Below are 19,474 nucleotides of genomic sequence, written 5' to 3'. Positions count from 1 at the left end.
CCACACAAAAGTGTAATTTAGCAAATTAGAACAAAAAAAATGCCCACAGAGAACTTCAGGAGCCTCACGGAGTCCAGGGCCCCACGGGATATGCCTATAGGTTACCGGCCAGTGTAGTACAAATACGCCAAGAATGTGCTGAAGACTTGTGAAAGTTACTACAGGAACTGTAAGTGCAAGGAGAAGCACACGGTGACTGTGAACAAAACATTGCAATCACAGGACTCGTTTTGCAGAACATCCACCATCCACCTGACTGCATCCATTCCATTGCAGCAAGACAAATGTGTCACCGCAGCAGATTCCAGCCCGGCCGTCCTCTATTGGCTCCTCCTCGAGAACCTGTTTGCCCTGCCACGCCAGGGAGAAGGAGCCTCGCCACCATTTTGATTGCTCTTCTCAGCCCCAGCATTGTCGCAGCACAGTGTGTCAAGCTCACAGTCTCCTTGTCAGCAAGATTTCACACAGTGGCCAGGGGAACTGCAGAGCATAGCACAACCACACACACACTCTCTCCCTCTCTTTCTCGCACACACAAACACACAGAGCAGCTACCAACACACAGAGGAACACACTACAGCTTGCAAACACATCCCCTCCACTCTCCTGACAGGCTGGTCAACAGACACCTTTAGGATATAATGTGTGAAAAGTCACCTAAGGCTTGCAGAGCGGACGTGGAGTGCATTACAACCAAGAAATGACCAACAACCTTATTCACAAGTCTAAATAACTTTTCAAAGTACTTGAAATCCCAAAATAAGTCAGGATAATCTTGCAATAATATGCACATAGTGGAGTCTCCTGCTCCTGCTTTGCAAATCATGTGGAAGCCATAAGGAACCAAACCAGTTTCAGATGAATTTAAAGCACACACATAACAGTATCTGAGCCCCCATCTGACCAAAGCAGGAAAAAAAAAAAAGAGAATCATCTTGAGAACTTCCTTTAAGAAACTATTTGCAACAGTCATTACTTCACCGTCACACACTCAACCAGAAGAGAGAGAGTGAGAGTGTGCATGTGTGTGTGCTGACACCACTTTGTTGAACATTAACTACTTGCCTGGTCAAAACACTGCATTATTGAGCCTTAAAATTCCTGCCTCATCCATGTGTCCCTGAGCCAATCACAAGCTCACAAGCACACGCTTTCCAGAACTGTCAGCAGCAAATCTTTACCAAAAAATATAAATATACATATCTATAGAGCAAGCCCCCCCACCCCCCAATCCTGATTAATTAAACAAGCAAGTCGACAGGGGTTAAAATAAAGAAGTTAACCTTGAAAGCCCCCACTGTAGGATCTAGCCTCACTTTTCAGAGTTCTTCTGCTTCCTCTTAGACTAAACTTCCGAGCTGAAAACGAAGCAGAAGAGGAGGAAGAAGAGGATGTGGCCGATTTTTTTTTTCCTTCTCTCGTTTTGTTTCTCTCTCTCTTTTTTTTTTTTTTTTTTTAAACACAACCTTTGTTCTGGCGTGAGGGATCCTGCCTATCTGACTCCACGGCTCTCCTTGGAGACTCATCTGCCTTCCTCCATTTTATGGTGAAGCCCTCACTAGTGTGACATACCTGACTTGAGACCAGTGACAGCAAATAGGCATCCAAACAGTGCAGGACACATGCGGGGTAACAGTGTAGCAATAAGCACCCAAGAACAAAAGCAAAAACGTTAGAATCAAAATATGTTTAAAAAAAAAAAAAAAAGCCACACTGCGCTTTTAAATTGATTTCACGACCATCAAGATAAGCAGCTCCAACACTGTGGACTCAAAAATCGCCACCACGTAAGGTTTCTTTTTAAAAATTGAGAGAAGCAGAGGAGAGGGGCAAGCACATATAGCCTCCTCACAGTGGACATGGCTTTTCATGGTGAGTGAGTGTGTGTGTGTGTGTGTGTGTGTGTGTGTGTGACTGGACCAGCGGCTATGCCAGCTCCACTGTGTCGCTAATGGAGGCTGGTTGGTAGAGGAGAGCAATCCGTGCAATGGCTTCTCCATGAAGCTAACGCGCAACAACACGCACGGCCGGAGAGGGGACGCACAGCCGGGGCCAATAATTCCCCTGACCAGACATGTCAGAATAACAAAACACTGCCGCTCCGGTGCTGCCGAAACACGCAGGCGAGCCTCTTTACACCGCCGCGTCCATTTCCTTGTGTCACTTTGACAACAAACCGAAAGGCGACATAGCGAGGAAGCGCTAGGCTGGTTAGGATATTAACTGGGAAGCGAGAAGACCCACTTGACTTTGGCTGCATGGGTGCCAGCAAGAGCGCCCACCCGACTAAAAAATCTCGCCCCGACTTCCTTTCCCGAGTCGCATGGACCTCGACTAAAGGGGAGAAACACGGGAGATCAGCTCTTTCCAGGTCATTCACGAGGCGCTCTCCAAATTATATCCCATGATCTACCATACCGACGTTCTCGCAGACCTTGAAAGCCCAGCCGAAATCTTGACGACACTGGAAATATAGAGCAAGAGGGGGACTAAAAAAACTCACTGGTACAATCTTCTCCTCAAGCGATCCTCCCAAAAGTTGTCCTCGTATTTCATGCGTGCGCCCGGTCGGTCTAATGGATGATCGCCATCTTTCCTGCTTCTCCTTTGCTGCAGCTGCAGATGACCTGAGATCCGTCTGTCTCTGAATAATGAGCAACCACACAGACAAGGAAGACAATCTGCAAAGCAGGCTACACAAAGAAGTTTGGGAGACTAGCAAGCACCAGAGGGTGCACAAGAGTTTACGATGAGACGAGGGAGCATCAGCAGGATGGACAACGTCTATGCCTGAGAAGCTCATCCTTCATCTAGACTGAAGTCAGATAGTCTGCAAAGCCTTATCAAGCGGCACAGACCACCACCAGATACATGCGGCCACCGTCAATTTTATATAGGCTTGCATACCATGTCTGCAACGTCATGAGGTTATCTGCAGTTCACTTTGGTGGTGATGCTGCTTCACAACTCAACCAAGCACAAAGATAGATAGATAGATAGATGGATAGATGCGGTATACACATCCCAATATTAAAAAAATAAATACCAATACATACCAATATATTTTCAAAATAATAAGACTTTATACAAAATAAATAATGATATTAAATAAATCCCCCAGCCACTGACCAACCAAAGGTTTATTGTCTTTATTCAAATTAAATGTATGAGTGTTCATTTATTTTGTGCTTACTTGATTGATATTCAAAAAAAAAAAAGAAAAAAAGAAAGATGGCTGATGAGATGCAGTTTTCTGTCACTACCCTGTTACTGGAGACATGCTGCAGGCGGCTGCTGCTGCTGCTGCTCTGTCCACCAGCTGATAACAAAGGAGGGAGCCCAAGACAAAAGGTGCAGGGTCCTGCTCAGATGTATGTCAGCGTAAAGGGTGGGTGGGGGTTTGAACCGCAGCAAGGGCAAGCATGGGTGGGTGGGTAGTGAGAAGAAGAGTCTACTTTGAGTGATTGATTAACTATAATATCAACAGGGAAATGGGTCTCCCTTTATGGCTTTTAATGGGATTAAATTGACATTTATATGTTATGTTATATTTATTTTTTTATGGTGTTTATGTTATATCAATGCACAATATTTCCAATATGGCAACAGCTTTTTCTCATACTTACAATCTGTCTTGATATTTGAAAGCATTGCATGACGTAAACCCGTATTGAATCAAATGTTGACGGCTGCCAAACTGGGATAAAGTTGCAGATATTTGTTTTAAAGTGAGCATCTTATGTCATCTGTAGTCTTTATTTATTAGTAAACTTCAAATGAAATCTGTGTTTGGTTCAGCAGCAGGTAGGTGGCTCTGTGTGGATCTCAGAGACCTTGCCACAGTTCTTCAGTGGATTTAGGCTGTCTCGTTTGCTTCTGTTTTTTCATGTAATCCCAGTCTGATTCCATGTTGTTGATATCAGGGCCCTGGGGGGGAAGGTGAGGTAGGATTGGGACAGGGTAGGGGGGTAATACCATCTGTTGCAGGACTCCTCATTCTTCTTGTTGCTGAAGATAGCTGGTACTGTGTATGAGCCGTGCATTATATAAACTTGTCAATAAAGCTTGACTTCCTTTAATCTTCCTTCGATCTACTTAATGGCACGTGCCTGGCTTGCAGGATTATGGTAAATAATAATAAAATACACATATTAATGCTGCATGTTGTATTATATTCATCTAAAGGCCAATGCGACTACTCTTTAATACTCATTCACAGTAATTACGTCACCCTGCGTTATTATACATCTTTTCACTCTTCATTATTCACATAAAAATCTGAGATTTTCTTCTGTGGGTGGGGGTGGAGTGTAGTTTGGATCCCAGAAACTTTTCCTCCCTGTGACATTTAAACCCATGAAAAACCTCAGCCACAAATCTTGTGAGCAGGTTCGCTGGTGATTGTTGCCTGATTTACAGGCAGAGACACAGAGAGGAATTAAATTTGTGTAAGATACAGACGTAGTTAATCATGTTTGACAAGTGTTGATGTTGCCTCTTGCGAGGTTCAGTTATGAATTATGGATTGCGGAATGCATATTTTTTTTTCTTGAATTTAATAGAAAGCTTCGGATAGGAAATTGTATTCAGTCAGTCTTTGTATCACCACCACAGCCACCCGTGTCAGCAGAGCTAATAGTCGAGTACATTCTCCACAATGCTGTTAAACAGTGTGATACAAGTGGTGTCTAAAGTGTGACACCTTGTGAGCTGAGTCATGTGCGTATATGAAATATATAATGTACCGTTAAGCATAAGGTGACAGATGGAAACAGGATTCAGCTTTTGTTAATGCACTTCCATAGTGCCAGTTCTTCTGCTGCGGTGACGTACATAGCCCCATGTATTTCCCAGACACTGTGGCAAATGATCACTTGGCCCAAAAATGACTTCCCCCTCCTTCGGGGTTATCTCTGATAACCTGTGTTATTATTATAATGTTTTTTTTAATCAGAACATCTCTAAAAAAAACACACACACACACAAAAAAAAAAGCCCAAGAGATTCATGCCAAAACACATTTGATGTCTCAACAGATCTTTGAAGGAATGTCTCTGGAGTAAAAGACTTGTGAAACACACACACACACACACACACACACACACACACACACCTGCGTAGACACGCACACTGTGTTGACAGTGCGTCCTTTGGGTGCCAGGTAGCAGCCGGGGTTTATCACGCTGCTTGGACATATGGCTGCTGCGGCAAATCTGATTACTATGGGATGGCCAGGAGACCAGTGTGCAGCGTAGGACAGACTGCACCAGGACATCCCCACTGGTCCGGCCTCCCCCTCGCCCCGTGCCAGGCCTCCACCCGGCACGGCTAAAAACAGACCCGTCGTCAGGGATTCAGATGGTCTGAGCAGTGGGAGAGCAGGAGCAGAGGAGGTGTAGTACAGTTTTAGAAGGTGACCAATGACTTTTTGGATACGTTTACTTCGGCATGCCACCATTTCAGTGTAAATGTTTACTGCTAATTAAAAACAAGTGTCCTCAGTTAATTATTTCTTTAGAGTTTTTCAAATGAAAATAATTCAATAGATATTTTGTATTGGATGTTTTCTTAAATGCTTTCATGTGACTTTTGGAACTCAAAAGCACCTTCTTGAAAAGTTCCCAAGACTAGGATTGAGTCCTCTATGGGTCAACCTTATTATGCATTACTAGATATCTGACCAGCGTGCCTGTGAATGTGAAGAGAGGACAAAAGTAATACAAGGAGATAAAATGATTGCTGCTGTTATGTGACTTTTCATGGACAACTACCTTCACCTGCAGGTCTAAACATGCTGCACGCCATCCTTTCTTAAATTCCCACCTTTTTCCCTTTCAAAGCACAAACAGCACCACACACACACACTGTGAACACACCAAAGTGCAAAAGAACCGTTTGTGCCGGTTCGGTCCTGACGTAGTTTTCATATAATCAGGCAGACAATGAAATAATTCTTTCAGTGATTGGGCACATTTTCACATATCTGCTCACTTTGAATGGGTTGTATGAGATTATGATGAAAGAAAAAGAAATTTGTACCGTTGCTTTCTGCATGCATCCGCGCCATCTTCCCAGAATAACTTCTTTTAAACTGTCATTGCAGCTCTGATGGATCTCTTGAATTACAAAACACACGATTACAATGTGTATAAAATGGAAATAAACCCGATGACTGCTGGCTGCAAGGACTTTTAGACAAGAGATGTTGCATTCAGCAAATTAGCATGGCTTGGGCCTAAATGGAGAAATGATCATGAATTATTAATGCTTGAACTACTATTCCATATAGTTAAGCCCTTTAACTGTTTTTAAATGGCTTCATGTTTTCAGGATTTCCAGAAACTGTTGCTCTCCTTGTGTTCACATGACTTTCTATCAGAAGTCTGAAGATGTATGATATAATGATATGATATATATATATATATCATATCATTATAAGGATGATTTTAAGAAGTAATGACAAGCTTTATAGACTGTATCTGGCAGTAAAAAGACAGCTTAGCCTTTCTAAATACTTATTTAGTTGGATTTTTATTTTTCTGATTTCTTTCTCATGCATTTTCAAGTCAAGATGCCCTTCAAGTTAAAGGAGAACAGACAGTACGAACACTATGGTGTTGCACTTACAGTACATTTCAAAATATTACAATGAACACTAGATAGCCAGTACCTGCTGTATAATCTGAATGCTGCAATCTGAAATTAACCTGCACTTTTGACTGAGTCATGATCCCTGGTTGCTTGATTCCCTGGTTCCTGTTTAACTTTGTTGTTGTTCTTTTGGTGACCTTTAGTGTGTTGTGATCTTGTGTTCTAGTTCAAACAGTGCTGTGAAAAAGTATTCGCCCGCATCCTGATTTCTTATTCCCAAAGTTTTAGTGATGGCTTTGTAATCCTTTCCATACTGATAGATGTCAGTGACTTTGTTTCTCATCTCTTCTTGAGTTTCTTTAGATCGTGGCATCATGTGTAGTTTTTTTGTTTTCAGTTCTTTTAGCCTACTTCACTTTGTCACTTTGTTCTATTTAAGTGAATTTTTCTGTTCATAAATAAAACCATAATTTAAAAACTGCATTTTGCATTTACTTGGGCTATCTTTGTCTGATATGATAATTAGTTTGATGATCTGAAACATTTAAATGTGACAAATATGCAAAAAAACACAGAAATCAGGAAGGGTGCAAACACTTTTTCGCAGCACTGTATCTCAGTTATTATTTGCATTAGTCTCCCCAGTGTTTTTATTTGTGCCTCCCTCCTTCCCTTTGTGTTTCCTCATCTCATTCTTCTTAAGTGCTAGCATTTAAAGTCATGGTCAGCTCAATAACTGCAAGGTGCCCAGGTCCTGTGGCTGCAAAACAAGCCCAAATCATGATCCCTCCACCACCATTCTTAGCAGTTGGCATGAGGTGTTTGCGCTGATTTAATGTGTTTGGTTTGTATCACTTTGCACTATGGCCAGACTCCACGTTGTTCTGGCCAAAGGACTTTGTTCCACAAGTTTTGTGGTTTAATTGCGCTCGCCTGTTTTCCATTCCTCATCTGTTTGTCTTCCCCTTTCAGCTCTTTGTGTATAACTAGTCCGATCTTCACCTCAGTTTTTGTCAAAGTATCTGTTATGCTTCCCAGCTGTGGTTTTTGCATTTGATATTTGGTCTTTGCTATTTTATGTACTTGTGTATCAGTCTTAATAAAAAGCTGAGTTTGGGACCCAAATACCGGACGATGGAGGCAAACCTAACAAAAAGCACTTTATATTTTGTGCCACCAAACAATTTTTGATGGCAGACAAAATAATGGACAGATAGCGAGCATTTCATTTAAAATGCTTCTAGTTTAAACATGCTAAAGGGTATAGGAACTAAACACAATATGCATTTTATTTACTTCAATTAACATTTAATAAATGTAAAGCAATTTATTCACATACACATCTAAGGAGATTCAAATGTTTACATTTTTGACCTACATGCATTATTTGAAGAAGACATTTATCTGAGATCTTAACATGGCAGAACCGCCTTTAGACTGCCAGCAAACTGCTGCCCGGTAATTTGCATAACCTTTCCACAACTCATTTGGCTATGATCTTCTGTTGATGTTATCAGTGAATATATTACCTTTTTCAAAATGCTGAAGGATTGCTCTGCTCTTGCTTATGCTTCATTTCCCTCATGGTAGACTGGCTGACTTACCTCTTCTTTGGTGCTGATGGCACTGAAGTAAGAATGAACGGTCTGTGCACTGGGAATGGACATATGTGTAAATGTCATGCTTATATGTATTTCTCAAATGAGCAAGTAGGTAAGCCATCAATTAAAGCACAAAAATATCTCAAATATTTGCTCATAAATGCATGTGCAAGATTTCAAGTATGTCTTCTGGGATCATTAATTGAGAACCAAAGATGGAGCAACAGAGACAGAGAACAACTGGCTGTAATCTATTTTCTGTGTTTTCTTTTCCACAAATGAAAATGTATGCATTTCAACATGTAATGACGTTTTGTGTGATATTGTTTAAAACCTGATTAGGTGGGTTGCCATATATTTTTGAACAATAGAAATACCATTATGGGTGCGTGTGTGAGTATGTGATGGTGGTTAATTTCTCTCTCTGAGCAATTTTATTGCTTTCAAGACCTCATTCTCTGACCTCACTGAAGTGATTGTATCTGATAATGCCATTAACCACTGCCCTGCAATTCTCCAGAGAACAATCAGGCGACTGAGAATAGAAAATACTTTTATTTCTGAAAGAGGTGTGGATTTTTCTCAGTCCTGATTTATCAAACGGGAAACACTGACTACATTTTATTTGCCTCTAAGTAACTGAATCGTGCATTGATCTCTCCACACCTGCTAAGCCTTTCATTAGTATGCCAAAGGCTAATGGAAAGAGGGTAAAATGAATTGGTAATAATAAAAGACTCGCTAATGTTTCGTGAGCCCTTTTGTCATAAGCCATTTGTTGTCGTAAACAGCAATAAATCAGGGCAAAAACGAACTGTTCCTTTTATATTTAGCCATTGTACAATACGGGAAATAGTCGTGAGCCACCCCTCATTTCTTTATATTTTGCCAGGAAAATGGGAAACAGGTGCAGGAATTTATTGAAAAGTGCAAACATACATGGAAATACTTTATATGATATACAATATATAAGGTAAAATCAGAGTTTGTATAATGCTAACAAGCTGAAAGTCAATATTTGGTATGAGCACATTTATTTTTCAGCACAGCCTGAACTCTCTTAGGCAGCTCTCTTATCATTTCTTTAAGTAGTCTTCAGGAATAGTTCTCCAGGCTTCTTGAAGGACATTCAAATCTCTTCTTTGGATGTTGGCTGCCTTTGGTTCTGCTGATCCCACATTGCTTCAATAATGTTGCGGTCCAGACTCTTTGGAGGCCAGTTCATGACTGATAGCATTCCATTGTATGGTTTTCTATCCAGGTATGCTTTTACTGCATTGGCAGTGTGTTTGGGATCACTGTCGTGTCTAAAAATGAAAATGAAAGGTATTGCATGGTGGATCAAACTTTGATGGTACTTTTCTGTGTTCATAATTCCATCAATTTTGACAAGATACTCAACAGACAGACTCCTCATAAACATCAGTGTGTTCATTTTTGTGAACATGTTGATATGCTGATGTTAGCATTTAAGCTTTTCCTCAAAGCATTCTTTAGTCTGGTTTTTTTTTTTTTTATGTGACTCTCTGCAGTTTAATGTAAATCATTTAGAGGTGTATCTTAAGCATGAGAGGTGTTACACAAATACATTACATTGTTGTTAGTATTGCTTTATTATGCAGTCACTGTCTCACAAGCCTTCTCCATTTCACAAACAACTACTGGCAGAAAGATATTGACATTGGTACTGATGCAAATGCAAAAAGTAAAGAAAATTTGTGCAGCCAATACAAAATCTATGCATATATAACATCACAGCCACCCAAATCTACTTGCGTTTTCTTTCTGTGTCCCTCCCTCTTTTTTTTTTAATCTATGCTTCTGTCTGCTGGTGGAGTCCAAGGTGCCCAGTCTTTATCCCCATCTATGCAACAATAAATCTGCTCTGCCACAGGAACTTAAAAGTCCCCAGGTGAGAGCTGCACAAGGAAGGCCCTCCTATCAGAGAACAGCCAAGCATATAGTGGACAGTGTCATCTCTGGGATTAAAAACTGCTGCATCCACTGTTCCCCTGGCCCATTGACGGATGGATAAAGCCTTGGACTTCACCTTATTGAAAGAAGGAGAGAGCGCCCGGGGAGCCATGAAATCCATAGACCCTTCTTTAAATGGGTTTGTAAGAGGCTTCCGCCTAGCAAACCACGGCTGAAAGAGCCCATTAAATAAAGCCCAGCTCCTCAGCAAGGAGCTGGGGCAGATTCATCAGAGAGAAGAAGGCAAAGATAATGATTGCTCATGGCCAGATGTGAGACTGTAGCTCCACTCACATGTCATGTGGGACAAAGTCAATAACGGCAACACACACACACACACAAACAGTCTTTTCTAACTCATTGTTTTTGCAGAAGCAGCTACATACAGACAGACATATGAACACGTAATATACCCACAGATTTGGGATATGCAGAGGAAACTGGGAGGTTGGACCATTTTCTTACTTAAGTAGTCGCAAAGTCTTTTATTAACCATCTTCTGCTTATTTAGTAACATGGGAATGGGTCTACAAAGCACAACCCACAGCACAAGTCAATTTTACACGTCCAACTGTTGAGTAAGGATCAAAGTGGGGATCCTTTTTCTCTTTCTTTGGTTTGGTGAGACCTTCACGATGAGAGAAGATGGAATGCAGGCTGGGCAGATTTGAATATCAATGTGGTCAGATAGGATGGGAAGGTGCTGGAAGGAGGGAGGAAGAAAGCTGAAGAGGGCCTCTGGCAGGACAGTGGGAGCGATGGCGAGAGAGAGAGATTTGTCATTTGCTCTCAGTTCCACCTGCTCCCTTGTCATGCATCCTGCCAGGGGGGAAATACACCCTGATGTCTGAGGGAGACATAGGGGGAAAGGGTGAGTGAGGTGGGGGGATGGGATGAAGAAGAAAAGAAGCAAATAGATAAGGGGAAAAGATGGACAGGGCTGAGAAGTAGACAAAGGAGGGCGAAATAGAAGAAGAAAGAGACACAGTTGTTGAAAAAAGAAAGAAAATCCATGCATACCTAAGCGTATCTAAGGTGCCAAGTCCTGAAATGCAGGAGCTAACTACAAGGGCTGGCAGGTATGCAAATAGGAGGATGTACCAGTGCGCCACCAGATTACTTTTCCTGCATTTGCTATTCATATATTTGCAAGGTGACTCACTTCAGACAAAGCAGGTGATCAAGAGCTCTTTCCTTTTCCCTCTAGCTCTCCTCTTTCTCTCTTCCTCCACATCTGAATAGGAAGGAGAAGAGGAGAAGCAGGCGGGTTGTGATGGATCCACACCCTCAGCAGGAGTCATAAGCCTTGCAAAACCCGCAGCCAACAATTGCATGCCCTCAGATTTGATATGTATTCCGTCAGCAAACCCCATTTAATCCATTTTCCTGTCAGCCCTCTTTAAAAGCATCTCAGCTACTACAAGGAGAGTTCAGAGTGTAGGAGAGAGACAAACAAGGCAACAGCATGCACAGCTAACAATCAAATTCCAATCACTGAGAAATGTTTTATGTTTTCATCTTTATGCTCTTCACTTTGCTTTTGATGAATGGCTCTTCTGTCAAATTTTAATCTCTATCTTTTGGAGATTCAAGAGTGTGCATAAAGGGATAGCTTTCTGTAGAGCATCCAACATATCTACTGACTGAAAAACCAGGGTTAAAATGGGCTAAAATTGATTTGGCACTAAAAGAACTCTTAGGCTTGAACTGTCTTGTGTTGTTCACTTAATAAATATGGAGTGAAACAAGCCTCATCCGCCTCTGCATAAAAATGCATCAATATATTAACAATATAGCATTCATGGTGGAAATTACACATTCACCACCATCAGTGAAACCTTTCAGCACCCTCTGTAGATCCTATCTTAGCTCTTTTGCTTCCTTCAGCTTCTCATTCTCTTTTTTCTTGGTGTTACGAGGTGGTACCCTTACATGTGTCTCTGCTTTATTTTCTCCCTCGTCCTTTACCGTGCTCACTGCTTGGCCACGACTTATTTATTTTACCAGATACAGAAATCCCATGGGATCCAAGCTATGTTAGTTTCAACAGTCTGTGGTCTGCAAGGGTTATTTTAGGTTATATAAGTATGATTACACTTACAGGTATGAGTCTGTTTGAGTCACACAAGGTGCTGCACACCACTAAAGAAGGGTCACTGGCTCCATGTGCTTGACTCACTGACATAGGCTGGTCTGCTGAGATGCATATTTTAGGTTAAATATGACCAAGACATATTATTAAAGCATTTCCATGTAAAGAGGACCTCAAACAGATCTGGAGCCTATCCCAGCTGCAATAGGACAAGGCCCTGGGCAGATGGTGAATTTGAACCCAAGACCTTCTTATTGTGAGGCAGCAGTGTTAACCACCATGTGTTCCCTTTGCACCATGAGACAACTAATAGTTTTCCAGCAAGAATTCAGTTCTACAGTCAAATTTGCACCTCTGTGAGGCTGTGGACGGTGAAGGTGGCTGCATTGCCGGGGGTGAAATGAGACATGAAATTTGACTCTTTTTAGGGCCACAGAGTGATGCATTGAAAGGATTATCAGAAGCCAAAACACTGCACAGCACTGTGTAATCTTCAATATTTTTTATCTTCTGTCTCTATAAACAATCAAAAATATCATTGTCACATTATGGTGAGTAGCCTAGGTATTGTAGCCTTTATGTATTTGATCCTGGACAATGCTGCACCTTGACAGATGGCAGCAAAAGCTGAGCCTAACTAAACTATTTTTTTTATTTTACTTAAAGTTTGTTCCTCTCACCATATCAGCTGACCAGCTCTATTCAAATGAATGAGAAGACTTTGTTTGAGTGCTTGTTTGCTAGCACGAATAATCGAAAGGGTTGACATGAAAATAATTTACCAGAAGTGGAGCTGAATATTTGCTGCTGTGCTTGGGATCATTGTGCTGTTGCATGACTCAGTTTCAGCTAAGCTTTAGCTGTCAGACAGATGGTCTCATATTTAACTCTAGAATAGTTTGGCGTACAGAGGAGTTCACGCACAACTCAGTGACTGCAAGATGCCCAGGTCCTGTGGCTGCAAAACAAGCCCAAATCATCACTCTTCCACTTTTCTGTTTGACAGTTGGTGTGAGATGCAACTTTCCAAAGCTAAGCCATGATGCCATGTTCTTTTCAGAGAGAAGAGACTTTCTCTTGGCAAACCTTTCAAACAGCACATACTTGTTCAGTCTTTTTCTAATTGTGCAGTCATGAACTTTAACATTTAGCATTTAGTAGCTCTTGGGTTTTCACAGTTTCCCTGAGCACTGCACGGTCTGACCTTGGGGTGAATTTGCAGTGATGTTCAGTCTTGGGCAGTGGAAACTGTCTTGAATGTTTTCCACTTGTGAATATCTTCCTCGCTGTCGAATGATGGACTTCAAATTGTTTGGAAATGGCCTTATAACCCTTCCCAGTTTGATGGGCAGCAACAACTGTTTCTCTCTCTTACAATGTTGCTGATGTCTTTCATTGTGTTAACATGCACTCGAATGCTCCAGACCAGCAAACTGCCAAAACTTCTGCTTTTATAGAGGTGCTCATATTTGGTCATGACCAGTTAATCAAGTGCATTTGATTAGCAGCAGCTAACAGCTGCGTACCCTCTTAATTCCCATTAAAGCAGTAAGGATGTACAGACATACTGCTGCTGCATTTGTTTATGTTGTGATATTTCAAATGTTAGATTTGAAAGTGGGTACATTTGGTTTTTCACATGACAATTCATGCTTACCATCTTAGTTACCATCTATTTTCTAATTATCACTAAAAAACAAAGTAAAGCTAAGACTGGTGGAAATGTTGAACCTTGTGCAGCAATTTATGTTGAATAAAAGTTTGACCAAAACCACTAGCATCTCAGAGACACCTTTAAAAAGCAACATTGCATTGGAAAATGAAAACTTAAATCTGCTGATAGCACCACAGAAAGACAGAGAAGTACTGAAGTCCTTTGGATTCATGCAATATCAAGTGTTTCAACACTGTGTGACTAAACAGCACAAATGTTGCTATAAGAACAAGTGCAATTGCCACAAATTCAGTAGATGCAAAGCAGATATGATACTGAGCAGACTGAATAAATGTCTCTATACCCCACCTCAGAAAGCCTTTGACGGCCTTGTCCTATTAAGAGTCAAGATTTCTCTCCTACAGTTCTATATTATTACATCCTTGTAAGCTGTCAGTAAACAGAGAGGAAAGCACAGTGAGACTGTACATTAAAGTCATGAATTTAAAGTCATGAGGGGATACAGCACATAAAGACCAAATCTCTGATGCACTCACGGTGCTTACAAGATGCCACTGTCTCTCCAAGGTCACATCTCTCCACCAAGGATGTCATGCAATCAGGACAAATAAATGAAAATCTCGCACCATCCTGAGGGGGGAAAAAACCACAGCAAACACTGGGCTTACGGGGAGAGAAATGCTGCATATGTAGAAAAAAAAAAAAAAAGTAAAAATCCATTTATTTGTTTAACATGGTCATTTATATAAAATAAATGACCATGTTATTCTGGTATTTTTATTTCATTTCAAGATGGCAGACTCAACATTAGTGAATTTCATATTGGGGTGAATTTTTCCTTCAGGCCAAATCTTGTGACTCAAATCCACGGCTCCAGGCAACATAGTGACCCATATATTTTGTGTGACTAGTTCCCTCCCCTGACTTCTTGTTCTTTCAGTTCAACTGATTGTGAGTAATGCACTTTCTCCTGATCCCTAATACAGTCACAACAGGTTTTTATCTGTAATTTGCTGGGTTTGTTATAGCTGCTTGAATGTGTAACCATGTGCTCATCTTTTTGGTTCCTACAGAACAATTTCGGATCAAACAGGGTTCAGTTAGTAACATAGTGGCAGGAATATAATGGCAGTAAGAAAAAAAAAGTTTTATGATTGCAATTTAAAAGGAAACCCATGCAATTTATAAAAATTACAATTCACAACAATTAAATGAATCCTTTAATCCACGATATCTGATAAATTATTTTTTCCCAATATGGCAACAATGGATATTGAAATATTCCTGATTTTTTTTTTTACAATAATTTAAAGGTTCTTCACAATACTGAAACAAGGAGTGACCTGTGGTCATAATCCATGAAGGAATACTGTTCCCTGATGGGTTTTTTTCCTGGCTTTCTTGAACCTGATCCTAGAAAGGTCTGATGTCAATAAGAATATATGGAAGCAGCTATGAAATATTAAAGCCTGGTTGTAACTCCAGGACGCACAGAAGAAGTTGTCGGCATTTAATTTCACTTCTTTGTTGAGATTTCTTCCTGAGACAGTTGGCGGCATCAGCAGATTCTCGTCGCTGGCACAAAATTCATAGGACAAGTGTCCATGTCAGCACTTTCTCCCCCCCTCAGCCGGTGTGTAAAAGGACATCACACTTGTCAGCCATGGTGAGCCCAAATTATAAGGACAAATAAAATGGTGTGTCTGTAAGCAGGGTTTTTCAGAGACGATGGGTGAATGATGGGAGAACTTGTATAGGGTTCTCACACGGGCTGACAGCTCCCGTGTGTGTGTGTGTGTGTGTGTGTGTATTTTTTGCTTCTTAAGCATCCCTTTCTTCATCACACCTTTCTGCAGCTCTGATAGTTGCTATCTGATAGTAGCTCCTTGTGACTATTTTTTCAGCCGAGCATTTCAAGGATCTCAAGGATCGCTGTTGTTGTGTATAGATCAGCTGGTTGGTTTTAGTGATGGTCACAGTACGGATTGTCCTAGTGCTGCATTCACTCTTTCTCTTTCAGAGGGTAATCGGCCACCGAACTTAGCCATTTTCATATTCAACATACTGTACCAGTTGCTCTTGGGTCTTGGAACCCAATCTCGGCATGTGGGGATGATAATATCTCCCACCTGACCTGACATCCTGCCTCGCTCTTGCCACAGCATTTATGCTGTAACTCATCGATCTCTAGTTGCAATAGCAGTTGCTTCTTGTGGATGCTGGAACATTCCAACAGTTCCCTATTGTCATCTCTTGTCCGCTATTGCCATATCCGTGTTCCAGTCACTCACTTATTGTCAGCATGCTCTGGTTCCTCAAAGCCTGATGCAGACCTTGTTAATCCGAGTGAATCCAAGCCTTTGTGGGAAAGCTGGAGAGCAAAGGTGTCTATGTGGGCATGCTGGTGTGTATATTTGCTTGTCTGCACTGATTCATGCTAGCATTGTCCAGACATGTTTGTGCCATCATGCATATGGAACAAAGAAATATGTGTTTTTAATACCTTAAGGAGACCTACAATAATTCATTTTGAGTCATATATATATATATATATATATATATATATATATATATATATATATATATATATATATATATATATATACACACACACTATTACAATGGTAGGTGCTCATATTATAATGACCAGTTATATTAATGATGCCAACATATGTGTGAGTAACCCACATACCAACACCAATCATTTACATGCAGTGTTCCACTGAAAGTTTGTATAGTGATATAATCTTCAGGAGCCTGTGCCACCATACCCTTATTCAATACTAGCTCGCTAGCTTATAAGCAAGTACGAGGTGAGTCAGGAATTAGCAGCTGGTAGGTGTGGATTAAGGTTTTCCGCTCAGTAGACAGAGGTAGCAGAGCTATAATCCACATCCTTCACAGGCTGCTACATTTGCAGGTCTCCATACAGTACACATTCAGCAACAAACACCCAGCTCTGTCCATTAAAAAGTTTACATTCATCAATTTTGCATGACCAAGTGGCAGGAGCCTCTCTTTCAGGTTTTACACCTAGAGTTGCTGATGTAACTGGGTGAAAATGACAGAAGAGCTGCTGCAGGTATGTATAGGATGAGATTTTATCAGAGAAAACTGTGAGAAATGGCTGCAATGTTGCAGTACCTGACTGTGGATTATGAATGCAGTCTCTGCCTGTGGCTTCTCAATCAGTTAGATGGAGCTGAAGAAGCTGTCTTCAAAAGTCTAATCCTCTCCTATTTCTATCAAAATCCTCACAGGGCATCATTATGGAGGTATTGATTTGATGACTGGCTGTGCTGAATGTCACAGCAAAGATAGCAATAATTTTCTTAGCATTTGAAGGCAGCAAAATTGGACACACACTTTTTTTAAGGCATAAGGCACCATATACTGTGGTATAATTATAGAAACTGACATTACAGTCAAAGTGACCTTTATTAGGCTTTTTTTAATTAAAAAATAATAATTAAAATGTTCTGTTTTTAATTCAGTTTAGCTTCAGTTAATTTCCAGAATGGTTTAGTTTTTATTGTTTGAAAATGTTTCTGTTTTTATTACAGTTTTCATGTTAGTTTTGGTCTTCTTAATAATTATTGTAAGGAATGAATATACCAGAGGCAAGATTTAGGAAAAATCAGTAGAGATGTTACAATCTAAAAACACAGATCTTTTGGACAGCTGTTGACTCAAAGAAAAAGTCTCAATAAAAATTTTATCAAATTATTAAACTAAAATTTTATCTTAGCATTTTATTCTTTCTTTTCAAAGTCAGATTTTTATTTTAGTTAACTAAAATAAGCTTCCAAAACATGATGAATTCAGACAGATCTCTTATAACCTTGTTAGTCATTTACTGACTAAACTACTTATTGAGTTATTGAGTTCTACAATGGCCTATTAAAAACCTCACTTCTCCTATGATTATAGAGATATTTTACAATAGTGCTATTAAGTTGTAAAAAACAAACAAAAAAAAACCAGTCAGAATTAAGACTGACATGGAAGTATAACAAAATCATACTCTCACCAGCCTCTTTATTAGGTTCATTAGGTCTTCAGCTGCTCTAACCTATCTGCTGTAAGGTTTGATATGTTGTGCATTCAGAGATGATCTTCTTTCTACTTCGGCTGTAACGAGTGTTTTGTTTTGTTTTGTTCTGAGTTATTGTTGCCTTCCTATCAGCTTGAAGCAGTCTGGCCTTTCTCCTCTGATCTCTGACATCAACAAAGCATTGTTGCCCAGAGAACTGCCGCTCACTGGATATTTTCTCTCTTTTTAAAAAAAAATCTGTTGTTCTGTTGCAGGACTATTTGTTTCTCTAGTGGTGAATTTTTTGTTGTTATTATTGTTTCCTACACTGATATGAAAGCAACAGGTCATTTTTACAGAACATCGGGCTCTTTAGTTTTAATTTAATTCCATGCACCATAACTCCACACTTATCAAATTTAGTTACAGTCACTTCAAAAGGTATCTGAACCCTTCACTTTATGCACACTTTGGAGTTCAGTCAGAGGATTATAGTGTAGTTATAGTGTAGAAAAAACTACACTCAGTAACCCATTATGACACAGTAAAAATATGTTTTAGATTTTTTTTTTCATATTTCTTAAAAGGTAAAACCTGAATTCATTTATTTAAAATATCCTTCAGACACTCAATTCATTACCTTGTAGAAGCTCCTTGAGGCAGCTATTTCAGCAGGGGTGAGCAATTAATTATCCCGAGGGGCCACGTGAGGAACAGGGACTGTTGTAAAGGGCTGCACTGACAAGCTGAACTCAGTTCTGTTCAAAATTTGTTTTATCTCTTTATAAACGGGTACTGGTAAAAGTAGCTTGAAAGCTTGAAAAAGTGCATTAAGTTCAGGTTCAGTGTCTGAGGTGAACATGCAAAGGACAGCGGACAGGTTCAGTTCAGTTCAGTTTGATTTATGTTGTGCCAAATCACAACAAACAGTCCCCTCAAGACACTTTTTATTGTGAGGTAAAGATCCTACAATAATTACAGAGAAACATACCTTCACATATGATGGTAGATCCAAAGAGAACCAGCATCTTCTGAGAATGTCTCCTTATGTGTGGAAAGTTGTCCTCTTTGAGAGAAGAATAAAAATCCCGCAGTGATACTGAGGCCTCTTCCAGTTGTGAATCAGACTGCAGGTCAATGAGTTCAAGCTGAACATCACTGGCTGCATTATCCACACTGCAAGTGAAGGGAGATGAAATCATGTGCATTTCACTCTCAGCTGTTTGGAAGTCTTCAGATTGTTTTGAAAACTAATCATGCAGGACTCCTAACATGGACGAGTACCAGCTGAGGCGATAAGATGATGACGCGGCTTCTGTCGCTGTTGGCAAATCAGTATTAATGTTGTTCTCCAGTTGGATTGAAAGAAACTGCAACTTTCTCGTTAAAGCTTTCACCGGGTTGTACATTTCATGTGCAAATAGGCCCTCGCCTTGCAGTTTGGTATTTACTTCATTCATTAATGCAGTCACATCAACAGCAAATGCAAGATCTGCCTTCCATTCTGC

General features: G+C 40.4%; 1 protein-coding gene across 1 annotated transcript in view; it reads right to left on the bottom strand.

Moving 5' to 3' along the window:
* The window catches only part of znf462 (zinc finger protein 462), a 54,424-nt gene extending 51,649 nt beyond the window's left edge, over window positions 1-2,775 (bottom strand). Inside the window, 1 exon segment of the mRNA XM_030742253.1 lies at window positions 2,504-2,775. The gene's annotated coding sequence lies outside the window, so the exon portion shown is untranslated.
* Between the last annotated feature and the right edge of the window lie 16,699 nt (window positions 2,776-19,474).

Source organism: Archocentrus centrarchus, chromosome 12, assembly GCF_007364275.1.
Source record: "Archocentrus centrarchus isolate MPI-CPG fArcCen1 chromosome 12, fArcCen1, whole genome shotgun sequence".
NCBI lineage: Eukaryota > Metazoa > Chordata > Actinopteri > Cichliformes > Cichlidae > Archocentrus > Archocentrus centrarchus.
Note: the sequence above shows the minus strand (reverse complement) of the source record. Positions and strands in the feature narration are given on the sequence as shown.